The 23,077-nt window shown below is 37.3% G+C and overlaps 1 protein-coding gene across 1 annotated transcript in view; it reads right to left on the bottom strand.

Annotated features, from left to right (window-relative positions):
- COL9A1 (collagen type IX alpha 1 chain) overlaps positions 1–23,077 on the bottom strand; it is a 655,564-nt gene that overhangs the window by 54,205 nt on the left and 578,282 nt on the right. The window lies entirely within an intron of this gene.

Below are 23,077 nucleotides of genomic sequence, written 5' to 3' on the forward strand. Positions count from 1 at the left end.
TGAAAGGAAAATAAGAGGGAAATGTGAATGCGTTGCCTAGGTGATGGTTGCTCTTGATGTCACAGTCTGACTTCATATACAAAACAGGAAAAAGGGTTGATAATAATGCCATGAGGGATAAGAAAGTGTACTCAACCCAGTCTCGCAATGGCAATTCATGGAGACAAGGGGGTGGAGTGAGGAAATATGGACAGTAACACTGAATGTGCTCAAACATCTACAATTATGGTAAGTTCCTAACACACTTGTAACTATGTTCATCATACTATTTACATTTCCAGTCCTCATAAGTGACTCTTGGAGCATTGTAACAGTAAGTGACTGACTTTAACAGTGCTACCAAGGTCAGTAAACCCTATATTGTGGCAGAAGCAACCCCTGCCTTAGTCATGGATGCAACCCTCAAATTATAATATTTAAAAAAGACTGGCATTGAGGTCCAAACAGCTGCTTCCAAGATGAACTGAGTAGTTACCTTCGAGGAATGCTGTGGTGGCTTTAGTGAAATGTTCCTTAATTAGACCCAGTACTGGTTTACCTTAAGCAGAGCAACAATAGCAGATCCTGTCTGTAAGACAATGAGAAACAGGGTGAAAAGGTTCAAAATGTATCAGAGCTTGCACAAAAGGGAGAATCCTTTCCATTCATTTAGGTATGATTTCCTTATGTTAGGTTTCCTAACCTCCCTCATAAGGTTTAGTACACCCTCTGAAAATATGATTCTAGAAGAAATAAATGCTAGATTCTCCACACTGTCAAGTTTTGGGTGGTCAGACTGAAATGCTTTATGGAACCTTTTTTTTTCTGTTTCAAGCCATCCACTTGTTGAGGCAGCATTTTTGGTACTGCCACTGACAGGCTTAGCAGAAATGGAGAACTGAAGCTGCCTAGTCCAGAAGAAGCTACCAGAATGTTTTTAGTAGCCTATGGTCCTTACACTTGTCCAATCCCTAATGGTCAAGGGTATAAGAGGAAAAGTGTAAAGAAACAGACCTGTCCAGCTTAGGTAGACAACAAATATTTTCATGGCTGCTTGAGATGCTGACCTGCAACAAAACTTTCTCAGTTGCCTGTTTTCTTAAGATGCAAAAAGGTCTGTTTCAGGCATGCCATATTTTTGTCTAGATTAATAAATGTTTCTCCATTCAGCACCTGCCCATGCAATTCTCCCTCTGGGATTTGTTCAGTTTATGTCTTGAGAGGGGATGTAGGATGCCCTGAGGGCAAGCCTGTCCATGGGATACCACCCTTACTTGCACAGGTAACCTGTATGAGATGTATGGGGGGTATCCCCTTCTTTTTTGATGTACCATATCACAGTAGTATTGTCTGTTTGGATTTGAAAGATCTCTTGTCCTCAAATCTGCTGCAGTGCTACAAGTGCTAAAACAACAGCCATCATTTCTTTCATATTTATGTGCTTGTTTTTTTTTGTTTCTATGCCCATGTGCCTTGGACTGTCAGGGTTCCAACAAGGGTTAGCAAGCAAAGCCTGAACTGTCCTAAACTGAGCTGGGCCTGCATTTTCCCCCATGCTCGGTCTTTGTTTATGCAGGTGATGAAAGGTATGAGGGCCTGCACTGGTTGGGAGTGCAGGCATCCTCTGTTTCTCTGGTATCGCTGCAGTTTCTTCATGTGCAGTCGTGTCACTGGGACCACGAGAAGGTAAGATGCTTGTAGCGAAGAGCTCTAAAGATTTCCCTTTAGGTAGCGGCATCTCAATAATGAGTAATGCCTGTAAAAAGAAAGTGCTGATTTTTGGGGAGGTATGACATGAGGAGGTAATAAATTAATTACAGGGTCTGAGAAATGAAACAGTCAAGCCCAAATCTCTAACAAATGACAGAAGTACTCATTACATTACTAGGAATGCTATGCAAATTATGTCATTCTTACATCATTGAAATGTGTTCCATTGCTAATGGAAAGACAGACGGGTATTATAGATATGGAAGTCAGAGGGGGATTAGAATAAACTTGTGTTATTTATTTTGATATTTCTAAGTTCATTAATTAGCTGTATATCTTGAGTTTACCCAACCTTTTTTTTAAAAAAAAAAAGAAAAAACAGGGACAAAATAGAGAAAATTATATAGTGCTGTATTTCAGTAATGTTTTACAAAAAAATACAGATTTATGACCCCCCCCCAAAAAAAAAAAAACTCTCACAGTTATATACAAAACTGTCAATACTTAGATTATACTGAAAGTGAACTTTTTTCTGGGAGCTGAAAGGCTGCAAAATGATCCCCATCACTTTCTGCAGGGTGCACTTTGTTAGAATAAAGTAAATGTAATACAATGACTGAACCACAGGAAAAAATCAGTAGTTATCTGTGCTTCCTGCAAAGCTGGCTAAGCACCAATCCATGGGTGCCATAGAGCAGAATGTAGATGAAGATGACTGGCTATGAAGATAAAACTGTAGCTCAATAAGCTACTGCTTAGCCTGGTGGGAGGATGCCATAATGGTTAAGGTGTTTACCTTTCAAACACAAAGTGCAGGGTTTGATTCTCACATGGGGTAATTGGCTAGGCTTAAAATAGCCCACAAGGGCAGTTAGCCTAGTACTAACATATAAAAGAGATATATGTACTCACAAGAGTGCCTATCAGAGGCCATCTACCCGTTTAAATAAGTCAGAGTGATGGAGCTGACCTATGAGTAAATCAATCGGTTTACACATCTCTTTCACTAAAAATTAAACTTTCATTTTCTTGTGAGGGCAATGTCCCATTCAGACTATCCTTTCTAATTAGACAATCAACTCTAGGTTGGGGTACCTTGGGGAAGGAAATGCCCCCCTCCCCCATAAGAAAACCATTTACTGTGAATGCATCTTTCATGGAACTGGTGAATAACTTCTTCCAAAGAGGTTCTTCACAAAATTGACCAACACAATTTATCACGTTCACAACAGATGAATAACATTTCCTGTGGCATTTGCTATATTTTAACCCTTTTTCAAGACAGAAATATGCCTGATATAAAATTACTATACTGAAAACATGGCAACTTTGTTGCTATTACTATTTAAGTGGGTGATAATGTAATAACAAGGTACAGGACTCAAAAGGACTTTATCTATTACTTATCATGGTTCTGGACTTGGTGTCCTGGCTATAATGCATGCAACTAATGGACATGTACACTCCAGAAAACATAAACTCTGGAAGAACTGCTCAGTGGACACACTGAAATGAATTAGCTGATGAAAAAATACCTTAGACTAGTATAAGTAAAAAAATGAATCATTTTACCCAGTATGGAATTGATTCCCAATAAGGAGATATGCTGTATGCCAGAAGAACTAAGTTAAGAGATAATGAAGAGACTCTTCCTGTGTAGGCAGCCCTGAAGAAGTACTGTCATCATGGTTTTGAAGCTGGGCAACAAAAGGGATATTAGGATCACAAAGAAAATTCAGAGGAGGTAAGCCAAGATGGCAAAAGACTTGGAAAAACCAGAATGTGCCATAAACATGGATTTGGAACCATAGGGAAGAAAGAGAAATGGGGTACTTTAATGTAATAGTTATGTGTTATCCTAAAATGAAGAAGCACAAGCATTAATACCCTTCTAGCCTGCCAATATACCAAACCAGTTGTTCCCATAATAAGTATTTAGGCTGTTCTTAGAAAGATCTAAATTACTACTTGCTTAAATACAATTTGGTAGTTTGTTCCATACATCAGCTACTCACTCAGAAAACCAATTAGTACACTTCTCATTCCTGTAGAATCTTCTGTATAGGCTGTCTGATGATCCTCTACTACTTTTTGATCACCCCAAACATTCCCAGAGGTAGTTGTCACTAAGTGTCGTATATAGCTGAATAAGATTTCCACTTAGATATCTGTAAGAGATACTGTAGAAGTTCAGATATTTTAGTCTTTCATAATAACTTAGATTTTCACATCCATGGATGCCTTTGTTATATTTCCACTGTGCTCTTTCCAGTTTACTCATGTTGTTTTCTTATAAGCTTTCTATATTATTATTCCATACTCAAGTTTGGGTCTAATATAATTAACAAACAAGGATGTCATTGTTTCTAATTTCCTGGACTTTATAAATGTTTTTATACAACTTATAGTAAATAACTATCATTAATCAATTGGTTGATATGATTAGAAAAGCTCAAAGCTGGATGTACACATATACCAAGGTCCTTAAATGAATCCACAGTTTCAGTCACTGTGTGCTGTACTAAATATACACCTTTCAATGTATTTCTCCCAAATCTTATATACTTAATTTTTGATGTATTTATCAGCATATTATTCTTCTGTGCCCAAATGGTCAATTTAGTCAAGTTCATTTGCAAGCATGCCTTATCTCTAACATATGCACTCAGTTTACCCAATTTCAAGTCATCTGCATACAGACTGTAAAATACCTCAGATGAAAAAGATAGGTCTGAAAGATACAATATAAACAAGTAAGGGCCTAGGGCAGAGCCCTGTGGAACAACTTGACTGTGACTTAAGAATTTCACATGTCCAATTGGTGTATATTTGCCATATCCAATTTATAAGCCATGCATCCATTCATTTTCTCAAGAGTACACCAATACCTAGTTGTTCTAATTTATCAGTGTTTTGTGTATGACACTGTCAAATGCTGACATTAAATATATATAAATTATATCACAGCAAAATTTTTCATTCATATCTGTTATTATATTATCATGTTACAGGAAGTAATAGATCTATTTTCAACATATACATGCTGATACATAGTTTCAAGTCTCAAACTTTCCAATTTTGACATTAACTTATCCAATATTACCTTCTCCGTTATTTCTCCACAACATAAAAGTAGACTTAAGGGTCTGTATGGGTTTGCCCTACACCCCTTTCCCTTAAAGACAGGTTTAACAAGTGCAGGTCTCCAATCTTGAGGAATATCTCCATAATTTTATGACCTAGTAAATAATGGATATAATGGTACTGTGTTCTCATGTCATTATTACTAATTACATTTCCTTCCTGTGCTTTGTTTGGATCCAGTTTGCATAGTTCTTTTTGAATATAGTTTAATTTGATTTCAGTATCTGAGGTTACCTGGATGTCACTAGGACAACTTATCACCCCCTTGTTTTGCAGAAGATTTTGAAAATGTATTTATAATCTGTGTCAATACATTTTTTAATCTATACACACAATTTATCAATGTGTGTCTTTACTCCTTCCACATTGTATGTATCTAAAAATGGTTCCTGAACATACTCTGTGATTCATTTTTTTTCCCAAATATTTCTTTATTTTCTTTTATAGCATATAACACATAACACAAACAACCTAATAAGATATAATAAAAAATGACTAGAACATGAAGAGGGAAAAAAAGTTCAACCTATGTACATTGTATATATTAAGTGCCGTATTAAAGTGCCCAGTTTAAAATACTCATATATGACTTTAGTTAAAACATAACTTGCATATGTTGTAGAAAACATTTTGTCGTATAAAAAGTAAGGCAGTATAAGCTATCAAGACTTCATAGAGAAGAAAAAAGAAAAACAACATTATTCCGCCTTGCTCATTCTGAAATAATCTCTAAGAAGGCCTTCCAATATTTTAAAAGATATACCCACTTGTTGAGGTTAGCTGAGATCAGTTTATGTATTAGAATATATTTATGCGCCATTTGTCTGAAGTTTACCCAGGAGCATTGACTCCTATCCAGCCAATTTTGAGTAATGTATAATTTTATAAGTGAGAAGATGGACACTGGGATATGAAGCTTGGATTTTGAAAGATTTTCCAGGGCAATGTGCAAAAGTGCAAATTCCCATGACAGGGTGGATTTTTCATAACTCATCTTCTCAAGCCTAGCTGTCAATGAGCACCAAAGTTTAAATCAACATTTACAACTCCAGAAGATGTGGAGTTAAGTCAGCTTTTTGGATTTTACAATAGGAATATATAGGGGAAGTTTTGGCATTAAATTTATTCATAATTACTGGGGTTAAGTATGCGTTATTATAAATCATTATTTAACTACTATTCTTGCCCATAGTTATGACAACTAAAGCCCTAAGACTATTTCCTCAACTTAGGCCCATCTTGGCTAATGCCCATTCTTGAAGTAATCTCTTGCCATGCAGCGATTGAACATCCCCCTCAGGTAGTTCTGCTGTGCCTCAGCTCTTTTGGCTACTCAGATAATCCCACATCCACATCTGTCCCAGGGTCCATTATCCAAGCCTCCTCTTCGTTCCATCCAGTTCTTCGGTCAAGGCGTGTTCGCATTTAAGTGTTCACAGCATTTGTTCTCTGGTACTGAAATATCTGTGATGAGTCAGCCCCTCACAACCTCTGGTAATTGTTTAGTATAAGAATCATATTCATGTCAGTTCTAGTCAGTTTGGCAGAATATTGTGACTCTTGAATGGTCTTGAAGTTTGGTGTGGCGGGTTTAATCAGGCTCACCCTTGAGCCACATTTCGGGGAGGAACTTTAGCTTTTTTTCTTTTCAGGAGAGGTCGGAGGACATATTACATGACGAATGGGGCTGCATGTGTGAGGAGTGAAGGGGTCATGAAGCCTTGGCAGTGATGTCAATGTCAATCCTATGGTGATGAGTACAGGCAATCATAGGGTCAATAGGTCTGATTAAGATGGCGACATTTCTTTGATGCAATGTGAGGCCTTCAAGGAAGTGTGGGCAATGCCTGGGGTTTTAAGTCTACTTTGGCAAACTACTTCTCTACGGGGGCCATATCTACCCTTGTTACTCCTAACCTGGGTATTGCCTCCGAATATATGTGGTCGCTTTTGGGTTGGTTTTTTTATTTGAGCCATGGCTGAGGCACCAGTTCACATATCTGTGGCAGGTGTTTAATCTCGACCATGGCATGTTTGTGCCATATTCTGCCTCTGTTGCTTTCCAATGTTTCAGTGTTTTTGTGTGTACAGACAAAGGTTAGATGTAACTTAGTCTTCCCCAAACTGTGTCAGGTTAGCCCTCTAGTGTGGCTGAGTACTTGGATACCGCATAGCCGAGAAAGAGCTGACCCAAAACCTTTCCCAACCCTGTTTTGAGTGTGACAGGTTTGTGTTGTACAGGCAGAAACTCTGACTGTGGGTTTTCATTGTTGTTTTTTGGTGTATGTGATGGGGTGAAAGCTTTGCCAGGTCGAGGTTGGCTGAGGAGACTACCTTGTCTCAAAGTGACTGCTTGTGTGACTGTTTCAAAGGCTCACCAAGTTTAAAGGCATGATCTGTGCCTTTGAAAAAGCAACCCAAACAGTTCCAAAAAGTTCCAAAGTCCTAATCATAATTTGCCTTTGCCAATAAAGTCTGCAGTTTCCCATGTCTTTGTTTTGCAGATAAGGCTTTATCCTCCAATTTCATGGTGATCACCAGGGTCAGTTTGCAATGGATGGTAATCAAGTGGGCCAGGTGGTGCTCGCGGGTCAAAGGGGCACAGAGGCTGAGGTGGGGCTACCACAGTGTCGCTGTCCCTAACTTTGATTTTAATTCCTCATTGAGGAGCACACAGTCACAGTTGAGTTCCCATCCATGGATGCTGTGTTTTTTGTTTTGCCATGGATGCTGTGTTTTTGCTTGGGCTTTGTGGATGCTTGGTGGGGTGAGATATTGTTCTGGACATTCTCTGGGGGATTTTTCTGGAGATGTTTACTGGGACAGTATGTTTCACTGTTGTGGTTTAGTAGTCTTCTGTATCACTAACCAGTAATATTCAATAATTCTGAGCATGTTTAGAGTTTCCTCCTTGGTTTTTTTGATGGCTAATAAGGCTTTATGATTCCCTTTATGATTGTCTTTTGTTATTTGCTCTACTTTTTTTTAGATTTGCCTTTTTTTTTTTTACTTTAATTTTTCTCTTTAGTTTTACCTGTCTTACCTTTCCTTGTCTTACCTTTTTATTTTATCTTGTTCTAGCCCTTTTGTTCCTTTGTTGTGTCTTTGTTTATTGCTACCTGTATGGACTTTACTCTTTTGCCTGGGGTCTTAAGTTCTTAGTTTTGTTTGGGATTGCCTGATCTATGCAGTGCTTGTAGGTGATTAGGTAAGGTTAGCAGATTTGTCGGGTCAGGGTTGTTGGTTTTTACCAGGGCCTTAAAGGGTGTGAACAATTTTTGACTTGTGTTTTTCACTGGAAGGAGAAGTTTTTCACTGTTTTTTTTTTATTTTAGTGGGGGAGAGAGGATGATTGATTTGATGGCGTGGTTATTATTTCATTATGATCGGATCTCACCAGGATCCCATGACATTGTGATCCCATGTGATGTGATGATGAGGATGGTGTTGAACATTGTGATCTGGCATTTGAGGATATGAACTCCAGTAATTTTGGGGGTGATGAACTTGGGAACTGGTTACTCTCCATGGTTTTGAGTTTTTTGTCCTTGAGTAGTATTATGGTGGAGAAATCAGATTTTGAGAGTAGTGTAGTGTTTATATTAATACCTCCAGTGTTTTCAGGTTCCCTGTGTTTGAGCCTGAGTTTGAGAGGGTGGCCTGTAACATGCTACAAATTGCAGAGCAGGTTTGCCTATGGTTTATTGCTTATGGATGCACCACGATGCATTGTTGTCGTTGCCACCGTTAAGTGTGTGTGTGTCCTTATTGTATCCTGGTGTCTTGGTGTTGTTTCCTTGGTTGTCCGGATATGATGAATGGGATTACCCTGTTAGTAGTGCTGGGGTGATTTGGGGGGTTTGAACCAGGTTTTCCTCACAGCACAGCACTCACAACACATAGACATTCTCCATACTGAAAGGTCGCAACTTGAGATTGAGAGTGCATCTTACTGACATTTCTGATTGCATTTTTTTTTTTTTTTTTTTTTTTTTGTTTGGTGGGTTTTTTATTTTTTCCTTGCCTAAAAACAGGCTGGGGGGGTTATAGGGTTAGCCTTTTGCCAAAGGCACAGCCCAGTGCCCAGGGTGCAAGCTGCCTTGGTTAGCAGCGTGGTCCCAGTTGTCCATGTCAATCCAGCAGACAATGGAGATGGATCCCCTGCAATGAAACCAAAACAAACCAAAATTTAAAAAGCATATCATCTTGATCTTGTATTAATGTGTGGCAAATTCTAGGTGAAGGTCTGCTCAAGGTCAGGGTCATACCTGCCTGGGCTATAATCAGAGCCCTCAGAGTCTCTTTTCATCATTTCTTTGTCTATAGTCCAGGAGGTCACGCTCACAGCATTGACAATGACATGGACAATGACTGTACTGCACCTACTGTTGTTGACCTGAGTGCTGCTTTGCGTTATGTGGGATTCTAGCACCCAACAGGTAACCTGTGACCTTCTTCCTTTACTCAGGTGGTGAGGACGTCGCCAGTGTGCCTGCTAGGAGAGTCACCAATGACTAGTGTGTCTGGCATATGTTGTAGGGTATATATATGTTGTTTGGGTATATATAAGTTTTTTGTAGGGGGTAAGATCCATTGTAGTTTTGATGGTCTGAAGTTTCTGTGTATCAGTAAACTCAACAAGTTGTTTTTACCAATAGTCTAAAATTAAAATGGAAGATTGGTGTTTAAGTTGGAAGATCAGTTTATAAGTACTTGTTAACATTTTTTTCTTTGAGAAAAGCAGCATCATTAAAAGTTTACAAGTATTTAGACTATTCTCCTGAATTTCTAGATCTTTGTCAATGAAGATGTTAGAGCTCTAATATGTCTCAAAATTATATTGTAGCTCTTAGGAAGATTTAAAGTCATTCTAGCTTCATATAGAGGTAGATTCCTAACAGTATAAAAATCCCAAAGAATTTTTTCTTTGACAAGGGGGAACATCTTTAAATTTAACATGTCATTGTTCATTTTTATGTTAGGATTTAAGTGTAGTGGTTGTAACATCCAGAGTGCATTATATAGGTCCAGGGAAGTCAATAATTTATGTAATCATGTGATGGAAGCTTTTAACGAAGCGTGTATTTTATAAGATGTAAGATTAATTGCATTAAGAAATGGTAGATACTTTGAGTTAAAGTTACATGATTTAGTATAGTTATACCACAATTTTATCTAAGTCGGTACCCACTCTTTCTTTGCCCAGTCAAAAGTTGAGATTTTCATAACTCTGTTTGCATATATAATGTCATAGTATAAACTAAAATCCGGTAAACCAAACCCTCCATTTACCCTAGGACAGATTTGTTTCTGGTAACTAATTCTGTTCGATTTTGGGTACCAGATACATTTTATTAAGATTGCATTCATTTTTTTGAAGAAATTACTGTTAATTATTGAGTTAGAAGCTCTGAGATAGAATAGTATTCTTGGGAGTATATTCATTTTGATTACTGCTATCTTTGACATAAAGGGTAAGTTTAAAACATCCCATCTTTGGATGTCTTGGTCAATATTTGAGAGTAACGTCAAGATATTGTTTTGAAGAAAGAGCTTTTCATTTGATTGAAAGGTGATCCCAAGATATTTTAAGAAGGAGTTGACTTTTATTTCTGACTCTAGAAAGTTTGGGTTGTATGACAAAATGAGTTTAGCAGGAAAACAGATTTATCTAGATAGAGAATTCTGAAAACATGGCAATTGAGTTTAGTAACTTATTTAAGTCCGTGTGTGATAAAGAAAGTATATACTGAGATCATTTTCAAATGCTGAGAACGTAGTTTTATTTTTAAATGAATTTGGGATTGTATGATAGGTTTTTTGTTTTATAAGAAGGCACAGGGGTTCTATTTATAAGTTAAAAAGGTAAGGTGATAATGGGCAGCCCTATCTCGCTCCAGTATAGATATTTATTCTTTTGGAGTATGTTTTATTGACAAATACATTTGTAGTGAGATTAAGATAGAGGGTATATATTACATCTATAAAACTCTTGGGCAAGTCAAAATATGGTAAGACTACAAACAGAAAGCTATGATTCATTCGGTCAAAAACTTTGGATGCATCTAATGCAAGCACATATATAGGATGTTTTTGGAGATTGGAAAGTTTCATTATTGCATCCAAAGTTAAGGTATTGTTACATGTTTGCCTTTCAAATAAGAAACCTGATGGTGAAATAATATTTGTAATTACCTTTTTAAGTCTGTTGGCAAAGACTGCTGCTAATATTTTCATATCTGTATTAGAAATGGGCCTATAGCTGAGCGTTTTTTTTATCTTTGTAATTCTTGGGAATAAAAACAGTTTTAGAATTATTTAAGTAGAGATCTGAAATGCTGTTTTCTATTATATAAATGAAAACTGGTAATAGAATTTTCACTGTTCCTTCACTAAAAGTTATATAAAATTCGACCGTAAAGCCATCTGGTCCCTGGGCTTTATTTGGTTTAAGAGATTTTTATTACCGATAGGATTTCTTGCTTGGATAATGGAAATGAAAGGGAATCATACTGAGATTGGTTTAATTTCGGAAATGCTAAAGTGCCCAGAAAGCACTCTTTATCTTGATTGTTAAGGGAAAATTCTTGTTGAACATACAGTTGGGAGTATATGGTTTTGAAAAGACCCAGAATTTCAGAGTTAGTAGTATATATTTTATCAAGATACTCTAGGTCTGTTATGGTAGAGATCTTATTGTTACCATTTATTATTCTTGCTATGATTTTGAAAGGGGTCTGAGAGCATTCAGCAGAGTTAACCAATATTTTTAGTTCATAAAATGAACAATGACCAGCATGAAGGAAGAATAGATAATTCTGAAGTTAGTTCAGTTGTTTTTCTAAAACTGAACAGTATTTATATTGTAAGGTTCGATCCGCAGCTGTGGTGCCTTCTGTGCGGAGTCTGCATGTCCTCCCTGTGGTCACGTGGGTTTCCTCCGGTGCTCCGGTTTCCTCCCACATCCCAAAGACATGCTGCAGGTGGATTGGACACTCTAAATTGGCCCTAGGTGTGAGTGTGTGTGCCTTCTCTGGAAGGTTGGGCACAGGGCTGGCAACTCGTTACTGTAAAACTCCACTGCCAATCATGAGCAGACAGGTGATCTGCTGTGGCGACCCCTAACCGGGAAAAGCCAAAAGAAGAAGATGATTTATATTGTAATTTCTCTTCTATAAATTTAATATTTTTTTAATTTGCATTTCCTGTAGATTGAACAGCTTTTTATAGGAGTATGCTTTTTGTATAAGTAAGCCTCTAATTTGAGTTTTTAAGGCTGCCCATTGTACGTCATAAGGAATTGTTGAACTATTTTTGTACCCAGAACCTCTAATAGATGATTAATAGCTTGTTTAACATCTTTTTTTTTTAAGTAAATTTGAGTTTAAGGTCCAGTTATATGTCTTTGGTGTTGCAGTGGAAATATTTGACCAAGGCAGTTTAAGGGTGATTTTTGCATGGTCTGAGAAGAATCTAGGTTCTATAGAGAACTTAATTTCCTCTTTGAAGAAAAAATCAGAGATCAAGAAAAAGTCTAGCCCGGACCAAGTTTTATTACATGGAGAGTACAAAGTGTATTTAGAGAGATGTGTATTCTTGTCCTGCAAGTAATATGGGTCCAACAGATTATAGTCAATTATCAGGTCTGATATCGCTATAGAAGCCTGGACATTGTAGGATTTACTTTTACTGGTTCTATCACAAATCGGGTCTACTAAAGAGTTCCAATCCCCATCTAATATATAGTAATAGTTGGAAAATAATGATAGAATATTGTATAAGGACGTAATAAAATGTTGCTGTTTCATACAAGGGCATACATGTTTAGAAACAGTATTGGTTTATCTAAATTTTTTTTTATGTGAAGTAGCACCATCTTCCATTAGTGTCAGAGTCAAATTTCATAACATGTTCTTTTAACATATTTTTGACTATAACTGCCACCCCACAACTGTTAGTATTCATTCCTGAGGTAATGATTGCTTTTATCCATTTTTTATTATTCTTAATCAGGTCCCAATTATCAGGCATCATATGGGTTTCTTGGATAACAAATATCTTTGCTAGAGATTTATAAAGTAAGTGTAGTAATAGTTTTCTCTTTTTGTATCCTGGATATCCCTAAAGTTCCATGAATCAATAATCAACGTCATTAATTCTCATATCGTGACTAGCTAAAGTATTGGTGAGTATGTGCTCTTCTGCATTGCTCTAGGCCTTTCTTTATTTTTTGTTGGCAATATCTTATTATATTGTAAAACCACCTTAATATAACAAGGCAGAATCCAAGGTTAATGCTCCTATGACACTTAAAACCTCCATCCCTAAACCTGTGCCTAACCACTAAGCTACTATCTATGGAAGGGTAATCATGGCTATAAATGAGAGGTCGATTATGGTACGGGAAAGTAAAAACAGGTCTAGATGTTATACCTCTCTGCTTAATCTTAACAGTGAAGTGAGAAACATTAAAAAAAACTATGTGAGCCAAAAAGTCCATCCTTACAAATACACTCCTAACCTGGCATAGCTCACTTAAAATAGAGAAAGTAGCCCAATAATTCATTTAACATTTAGAAACTGAACTCACTAACATACAATTATTATTACTACTGGTATCAGCTTCTGATGAAAACATTAAAGCATTGAGGCAGTATAATATAACATATATATGATATATAGACCACATACGTAACCATGTAGAGTGTCAGTCATTATATTTGTTATACATGTGAAATTACTTCTAACAACCTAAAATGATGAATAAATGTACCATATAAGTTATTGGCATATAGTGATCTAATATAAAAATAATATTGTCTTTTCCTAGTATAGAAATAAAAGATGATAATATCATGTATAACACTATGGCAAAGAGCAGAGAAAACAGACAGTCATTAACTGTGTTAACCAGAAATAAACCAAAGTCCCTTTTGAATAGCTCAGGCTTAACAGAGTTTCATATTAGGGAAGTTATTCTTTCAAAAGCAGGATATAGTGACAAGTAATATAATTTATTCAGCTTATTTGTCACTTCATAGTTGCAAAAAAAAAAAAAAAGGATCACAATTAGTCTTTTGGCCAGAGTCTCTTAATTTCTGGTTTGTATATGTTGCATCTCATTTCACACCCAATTATTTGCCTAAATAAATGATTTCTGAGTTTAAAAAACTACTTTCCATATTGCCTTATCTGGAGACTAAGCAAGTAATAACAATAAAATCAAGCTACAATCATACTATAATGTTAAGTAAATAAACCGCAGTGTATAATGTAGTAAAAAACAAACAAGCTTCAATTTAAGTTGCACAGGAGCAGAAGTTAGTTTGGTTAATATCCTCCACGAAGTATGAGGCAGGAAATGTAAAAGTAACTCAGAGTTCAAAGTTCAGGAAGTTGCCATTGGAGACCAGGTCAGAGTTAAAACGCATCTTAAAGGAGCCTTTACTCACCTGGTAATCAAAATGGAAGCCAAAGTATATTTATTTATTTATTTTGATGCATATCCAAAGATTTTAATGCAGAGTTGACAAGCTTATTGCGTGTTAAAGTAGTTATTGTTTTAAACTGGGCAAATCATTGAATGCTTGTAGAAAAGCTGTTTTAGCTTCCTTAACAGAATCTATTTTATATTTTTTCTCATTATGTTGAAACGATAGTGTGTTCGGGTAACGCAGTTGAAATTTTTTTTTTTTTCAATATTAAGTAGGCACAGAATGGTGCCGATTGCTGTCAGTTTTCTTTGATAGGGTAAGGCAGGTCCTGAGAGAAAGTTATTGTATTGCCTTTCCATAGAATAGTTTTCTTCTTCTTGGCCATTGGAAAGGATGTTGGAAACGTCTTGATAATTTAACAACTTAGCATACATTTGCCTGGCTTTGTTCAGGATTTGGGAAGAATCAGCAGCACAATGTATTCTTTCAATCATTAAGTTGTTTGCTTCAGGTGGATAATCTAATAAGCAACCTAATATTTGTTTAATGACTTCATGAAGTTGGTGTTGTTCATAGCTCTCTGGTACCACTCTAGTCAAGATGCTGTTATGTCTACTGTGCACTTTCAGATCAAGCATTTTTTGCTGAAGGTCCTGGATGTACCTGGTGTTTTTCTCACAAAGGTTTTGGATTTTTCTAATTTTAATTTCATTTTCAGCCACCTTAGCTTTTGTCAATTCAAGTTGGGTTGCAATTTTATTAATAGTGTTTCCGAATGAGGACAGTTGATCTGAAAATTTTGTTTTGCCATGTGTAATGGTTGCAATGCTGATTTTAATTCCTTCAGCCCCATATATTGCTCTGACTTCATTTTTGCAGTAGATTTAAGAGTTTCCTGTTGTTTTCCCATTCTTGGTCTCTTGGTTGTCACAACCTTTTCAGGTGATGCTAAAGCTGGTATTTTGATTTCGTTATCTGTACATCCATGCCTTCCAGATCAGAAGCTATCACGGGGGTAAGCCTCAGGATTTAGTAGTACAATAGGCCTCTTATTCCAAGTGCTAATTTCTTGGGAAGCAGGATAGGAAATAAGACTGATCTTCCAGTGACGTGCTCACAAATCTTTATAAAATTTCCAGATAGTAGTTTCTATCTTGTTTGTAAGAGGTTGTCTCGCTGTAGTGGGGGCCAGATGGCTAGTAAAACTTAAATAAGATCAGGAGCTGTGATCCTACAGTGCTCACAGGATCCCCACCATCTTGGATCTCGCTGTGATTAATTTCTTACTAGTGTTGTGGAATCAATATTATTCCATTCTGTTTCTGGTAAATTTAAGTCCCCAGCCACTATTATTCTTCCCTCCTGTGTTTCATGCAAGAAAGGTAAGAATTCCTCTAGAACATCAGCACTTGACTTCAGTAGTCTATATGTCCAACAATTGTTGTATGTTCCAGGGTTGTCTTTACTGTCACAGTTATACAATGTACAGTATTGGTGTTACTCACTAAACATGTAATAATCACAGGTCTCATAGCTATCTTTAATCTCTAACATAACACCTCCACCCGATTTTTTTTCTTTTGTTAGAATGTCTGTTACAATAAAAACATTTAAACCCTGACAAAACTGGTTTCCTGTCATTATTCTTTAACCATGTTTCACAAACAATAACAACATTAGTTTTGTGGGAACATAGCAAATTTTCCAATAAAAAACTCTATTGGATATAAAATAACATGGAAATAGAATGGGACAAGTAAAGACTTTTGTAAAAGATATTCAGAACAAAGTTGGGGAGACATTTCATCAACGTATGCGTAATGTCTGAAACACTTTTCTGCAGGAAGTCATTACATGCTTATGAGCTTATGAGGTTAATAATTGCTGCACCAAGTGAACACAGAAGAGTAAATAAATTGAGAAATGCAGACAAATAATAGTATACAGTGCAACTAATTAACCTGTTTTACCTCAGTGAGTACAGATTGACCACCTGGTGTTTATATGCTCACATAGCTGCACGAAGCAGCACAGTAGTATAATACAGACACCTGTTCATACTTTTTATATATATATATATATATATATATATATATATATATACTTGTTCATACATTTGTAGCTCTGCATTAGATATAATGTCTATTCACAGATGCTTTGTCTATTTGCCTTTGTAAAAACAGGGGCAGACAAGGAATAATATACTGTAAATGCATCAACATGCAAAATGTTACAATATTCCAATTTCACTGTCACTGGTATACCTTACATGCATGATATTGAAATATGTCAATAAAAAGAAAATGTCATTTCATTGCTAAACATTAGCTGTGAAACTGCACACAGTCATCATTCTTTTTTGCATTTGCCTTCTTCATTCAGTGGGTAAACATAACATTTTACATATTCTTTTTTAGTACTTTCTATAACTGTCCAACTACTAATGTGCTAAACAGTGCAATTTATGTATTATTTATTTATTACTTATTTTACATCTGTTGACCGGGAGTGTACAACTGAGCAAATGTCTTTTTCGGTGGAGGCTCAGGGAGAAAGGCTCCAGGCAAATAATATAAGAAAATTTAACAACAGAAATTAGACATTCAGTATAAGAGAAAAAGAGTAAACCAGGAATTTTAAGGTATACAATCATCATTGCAATTCAATATAAGAGAAGAAGAATAATACAAGCATTATTTAGGTATACAATCATAACAATAATTGTCAAGTTATATCATATGCAAGCATTATTGGGCTGTATGCAACTTAGTAAAGGGGTAAGACTGAATAGTAAATATAAGTAGATAGAGCAAGAATCTCAATAACAGCTGTTATCACTCCCAGACTTGTTTGATGATAGAATGCTATTGCTGCCACAGAAAAATTACTATGTTTGAAATAAATAAGTGAATGTTATCAAAAGCTATTCCATTCGGGTTGGGAATAACATCATAAAATTAGTGCAGATATTAATGCTTGGAAAGCTTTGTGGCAACCATATACCGTCCATATAAATCAGGAACCCTCCAGTCAGGAAGCAACTACCAAAAATCGGACTCATCCAGAAAGGAGGAGGGCAGGTGCATATTCATTGCAAGAGATGCTCATGTTACAGGCCACCCTCTCTACCAGGAGATGCAACACAGCTGCTCAGAAAGCATTCTAGAAAATAGGAACCCCCCAACACCACCATGTACACACTTACCTGCCACCCAAAACAAAACTATCAAAATGCAACTTTCCCCCAACACTCTAGCAGATTGGAACTATTAGTCACACCATCAACAACTACTCAAGCAACAATTAGAATATAGACTTACATCAGGTATCAAAACTCTAAATTATCTATTTAAGGTCATCAGACCCAAACAAAAGAGGCGTCATGGAACATTTAGTCACAGGGTCAACATGTTCAACACTACTAGACATCCACATTCCAACATGGGGTAGAACCCCTACTAAGCAGACTTACTCCCCAGAAGTCCCTTTCACACTCATAAAAGAATCCCACTGGGAGTCCAAGCCCTTCCACTTTCTGAACTTCACACTGTGAAGAACTTCTTCAAAGTCCTCAACACATGCAAATGGACAACCATGGTCTCTCACAAAGAATCGAACCCTTTTGCACCCAAAGGAAAGCCGCTGAAAGGCAAGGATCACAAAATAAACAGCACCTCCCAACAAGGCATAAATCAGGTCAACAGAAACCTAACAAAACCTAATGCAAGAAAAAAAAGGGAAAAAGTTGGTGGACCCTATATGTAAAAAAAATAAAACAACAACAACATAATCAGCATAACAAAAAAAGAAGGCAAAAATCCTAAAAATCAGCCAAGTCACAAGAAGTAAAAAACTTAGAGGAGGAAAAAAATCATCAGCTCAGATTTTTAGTTATATGCTAGAAACCTGGGAGGAACAATCAGAGAGATTAAAGTACTGTTCAAAACCTGGGGAGAATACTGACCCTACAGCAAAAATCCCATAAAGGCTGAAAGGATCATAACCATCCAAAAGAAGAAATATCTACTGGCTGAACAGTTCTCAAAAAAATCCTCTGCAAAAAATAAACATACCAGAGGATTGTAGAAAAACACAGCATCCATGGGCTCAGATGGTGTCAGCTGTTGCAAAAATGAAAAACAATCAATCAATCTTTTTAATCTTGTGGGGCGCTGTGTTAATGGTGAACTCATGGAGAATTAAACCCGCAACCACTAAGGCGTCGGCCACTTCCCCTCACAACTAAATCACAGCTTCAGAAGCCTGGTCCAACTAACTTGGCAGAGACTATAGCATGGTGGATAGGATAATAATGGAAAATAAAACTAGGAGACCTCAAACATTAAGCCTGGTCTGCTAAAGCTTTGGAGGATAATAATGGAACTCATAAAAAGAACTTTTCAAACCTGTCAACATTGGGATCAAACCCAGGCAAGGCAGTCCACACAGCCTACATGCCTCCAAAACTTGGGACACTTTACAAAACAGGGCATCATAGAAAACTTCACCAGCCTAAATGTAAAAAGACCTACCTCAAGATGGGTTGCAAACTGGCTACACAGAACCCCACAAGGGCAGGTCAGAGGCGTGAGGCATGTAAATGTAAGCTGTCTGTCAAAGAGATGGGTTCAAAGGTCCCAGTCTCGAGCCCACTCCAAGGGGCCGTCCTAGGTTTCATGTCTGGCATCAAAGTACAGAAGCCGACAAAAGCAAAGGAGGCGGATGACTAAAAACTGGCAGCCATGACTGGCAATAGCTGAAACACACAGATATCCTTCAGAAGGGGATAAGAAGGAAATTATGACTCATGCAAACATGGCCTAAAGTTAAACGCAAAAAAGACACAGATATCCTTCAAAAAATAAAACAAAATGCCCCCACTAAAAAAAAGCATGGCCTAAGGCAAGCAGCTAAAAATGCATAGATCATGGGACCCAGGTTGACCCAGGTTGAACCACACCTGACATGGGTGGCCAGTAAAGAAAAGTAGTTAAGGTTATCAGGGATACCTTTACATTGGTTCTCACATCTAGGTCCAAGGGAGGTCATCATTCATCATCATCATTCATCAGATCTCTCACTCATTGCATGAGCAATCATGAAGCCCATTTGGAATGTATCTGACCCTGCAGACACAGCAATTGGAAATCACCAATTCCACCCAAAGGATAGGATAAAGGGTCTCAAAAATATATCCTATATGCTGCCCGACGAGGAGCAGCAGCCTACTCCAGTCGCTTCCTCCTGCAAGGTGAGGTGACCTGTGCACACAATACCATGCCCAACCCGAAATAAAATAAATGCTCTCAGTCAAAAAAAAAAATGCATCCATCCACAGAAGCAAACTGCAGACTTGAACCTTGACAACCGGAATTAATGGTGCTGGAGGGACTCATTCATCACCCAGAGACAGATGGCCTGGTGGGGAACAAAATCCCGTACATGTGGAGGCAGAGCACTGGCTTGGCTCAAGAAATCTTGACCAATGACCAATGGATGGGAGGATACAGGTATACCTAGGATCACCTCTCAGTCTCACTGTTTACAGGCACAGCTAAATAATGGGCATAGCTTCAAACAAACCAAAGGGGTGGCGAAAGTCACAAAACTCTGGCTAGGCTTGTAAATGCCCTAGGGCAGATAGCTATGTAGAACTGATATGAACCTATGAACCTATATATGAGCAATTTCAAGCTCTCTCTTTTTGCTAGTTCATTAAGAAGGTGATTGCACTAACTAAAAAGTTTTTTTTTTTATTTATCTATTAAATTTATCTTAGCAGCCCTAAGTAGAATGATAGACTCACAATTGTCCAAGCGATCCATCTGAAACTATTGTTAACTTCATTAAACATTGTCTATTTGAAATACAGTGGAACCAGTAATCAGTAATGACGGTAGCATACCATTCAATAAAAGCAACCATATCCGACAAACTCTCATCTGAGTATATTCATCAAGAGTTGGTGTAGTAGGGCATAAAATTTCATTTAGAAAATATTAACATGGTAAGCCAACTGGACACACAGTCCCCTTTTAGTGGTGAACTGGAAGCATACCTCTCAACCTGGAGACATTAAAAATCTGGACAAAGGCCCATGGAAAGTAGGTACAACTGGCCAAAAATCTGAACACTAATCAACATAAAATTTGCATGTATAATAATGTAACTCTACTCACTCCAATGGAATTGAGGGATACCAACATTTAAATAATTGGGAAAATGTTCCTCAATTTAACATTAAATCTGAAAATATAAATGTACACCAGTTCCCTTTACAGCATTAACAAAACATCTTAAGGGAAGTAGTAGGTAATAGGCATGTAAAACACTTAGCATTCTACTTTCTGCCCTACCACACTTCTAGCATGTACACACTGACGTCAGATTAGCTGTAACCTTACATAAATTCATTAAAAATAACATACATCAATAAATGTAACATCATATATAAAAGAACTGTGCTGTCTATTAATCTAAATAGGAAATTAAATTCCGTCATAACAATCATTGGTATAACAAGCCACTGTTATTGTCTATATCTGGGCAGCATGTCATTCTGATCAATGGATAAAATAAATCTAATTCAGAAGCCTTCGGCTCTTGTAGTTATGTAAATACCAATGTGCATTAGTTGGATTAGTAAACAAATCTGGTAGCTGCTGATGCTGGGGCTATACATATATATATATATATATATATATATATATATATATATATATATGGCTCTATATCATATGAGTGAACCACACAAATTGTGATCGCTCATAATATTGAACATAATGGACCTCAAAGTGCTTTTTCTGAGATAGAGGTACAGTGAAGAATGGGATATTTGCCCTTTCCTTACTGTAGTACGATCTTGTATTTGGAATATATATTTAGTGGGGGAGGTGGGGGGCACAGCCCCCCATAAAAGGACGTTTGAGGTCCAGTACGTTCAATATTATGAGCATTCGCAATTTGTGAGATTCGCTCATATGATATAGACCCAGAACATCATGGGTCAGCTGTTTTAGTCTACTTTCCCGTGCAAAAAAAATAGCCCAAACACTGTGATGACACTGCTCACAAATGACACAGCCAACTTTTTTGAAAGGTGGATAATTTGCATTACTAATGTAGAGCCTGAGAACCATGCAAGTAGTTACACTATAGACTTAACATTTAAAAGCATGCCAATGCTACATTTAATTGATTTACATGATTGTTCTGTCACCTACAGTAGGTACTATACTTGAGAAAAAAAAAGAAAGGAAAACAAATAGTCTGCTAGTTAGGTGCACAGTGTTCTCGTGTTCAGTAAAATGAGACCGAGTGAAGCCCTGAGTACACCAAAACATTAAATATACACTAAAATGGAAATAAATGGAGAGGAAGCCTCTTAAAAGTGGGAGGGTGCTCACCACCCTCATCCTATGGTTCCAGCACCCTTGCCTGCACACTGAAATTGGGATTTAAAGGGGCCAATCGGGAATTTGTGGCACACAAGATTGCTACAACTAACACAATCCCCATACCGCCCATGACACATAGCAACACCAGTGTCTCAGCCACCAAGACTATAAGGTGTAACACAAAAAAAACAATTTTCTTGTCATTGGAGACTCAATAGTGAGACACACACAGATGTCCCACTCACCAGGTTGGAGAAAGAGAAAGTCACAGTCAGCTGCCTGTCCGGCACCAGGTTTCGTCAGATCATGTATGCACTCAGGTGTCTTAGCAACAAGTACCATTATGATGCTGTCATAGTTCATGCTGGTGTGAACAACCTGAGATGTACCTCACTGGACTATATGAAGGGAAACATGGTTGAGCTCTCTGAGTATGAGTCCCAAGCAGGTATGTCCCTAGCCTTGAGCAGCACACTACCATTTCTTAGAATGATGCAACATTTTAAACAAAAAATGATTGAGTGTCTTAGTTTTTGGTGGCATTCAAAGGGGATCCAGTTCCTCCTGTCAGCCTGGGAAGTCATTGTTGACAAACCTCGCTGCTTTGCCAAAAACTGTTCACACCTGGCACCTCTAGCCTTTCAGCTGCTTGCAAAGGCTCTTGCCTCCCCCATAATGCCTTTTTTAGACAAGGTCTCAAAAACAACATTATCAATCTGAAATTAACCAATTGGAACAAAATAAGGGTTATTCTCCTTAGATCACTAGAAGATGTATAGTTTGTGCAGTCACAGAAACCTGGTTTAAGGCCTCAGTGTTTCAATCTATATGACTCCAATTCAAGTTATAGCCAGTTATAGATCTCCCTCCATGGGTCACAAAGCTGACATAGCATTCTTGAACAAACTGGATACAATCCAGATTTCACCAAACACACTGGTTTTTGACGATTTCAAATATCCCACCATCAACTGGGAAACCTATGCTAGTCCTAACTTGCTAGTGCAAAAGTTTCTTGACTCTGTTAATTCAAATGCTCTGGAACAAATTGTCCATACCCTAACATGAGGAACAAACATTCTAGATCTGGTCCTCACCAACATGTCAAACAGATGCACTGCCACAAGTTGGACCCTCATTAGTTAAAACTGACCACAAATCAGTCACCTTCAAGCTGGCACTAACACCAGAACTCACAAAGAGTGAAATTAGACTAACAAATTTCACCAAGGCAAACTACACATTCCTAGGTGAAGGTATAAATGCATTCCAAGCACCACCCCAAGCTGGAAGTGGTAACTATGCCAAAGCTTACACTAAAGCCCTGTACAATCACTTGCATAATTGTATAAACTCAGCTGTACAAGAAAGAACAAAAGACAGAGCCCCAAAAAAAAACAAGCTGCCATGGTG

This window comes from Protopterus annectens, chromosome 2.part2 (assembly GCF_019279795.1).
Source record: "Protopterus annectens isolate FY-2018-M chromosome 2.part2, PAN1.0, whole genome shotgun sequence".
Classification (NCBI taxonomy): domain Eukaryota; kingdom Metazoa; phylum Chordata; order Ceratodontiformes; family Protopteridae; genus Protopterus; species Protopterus annectens.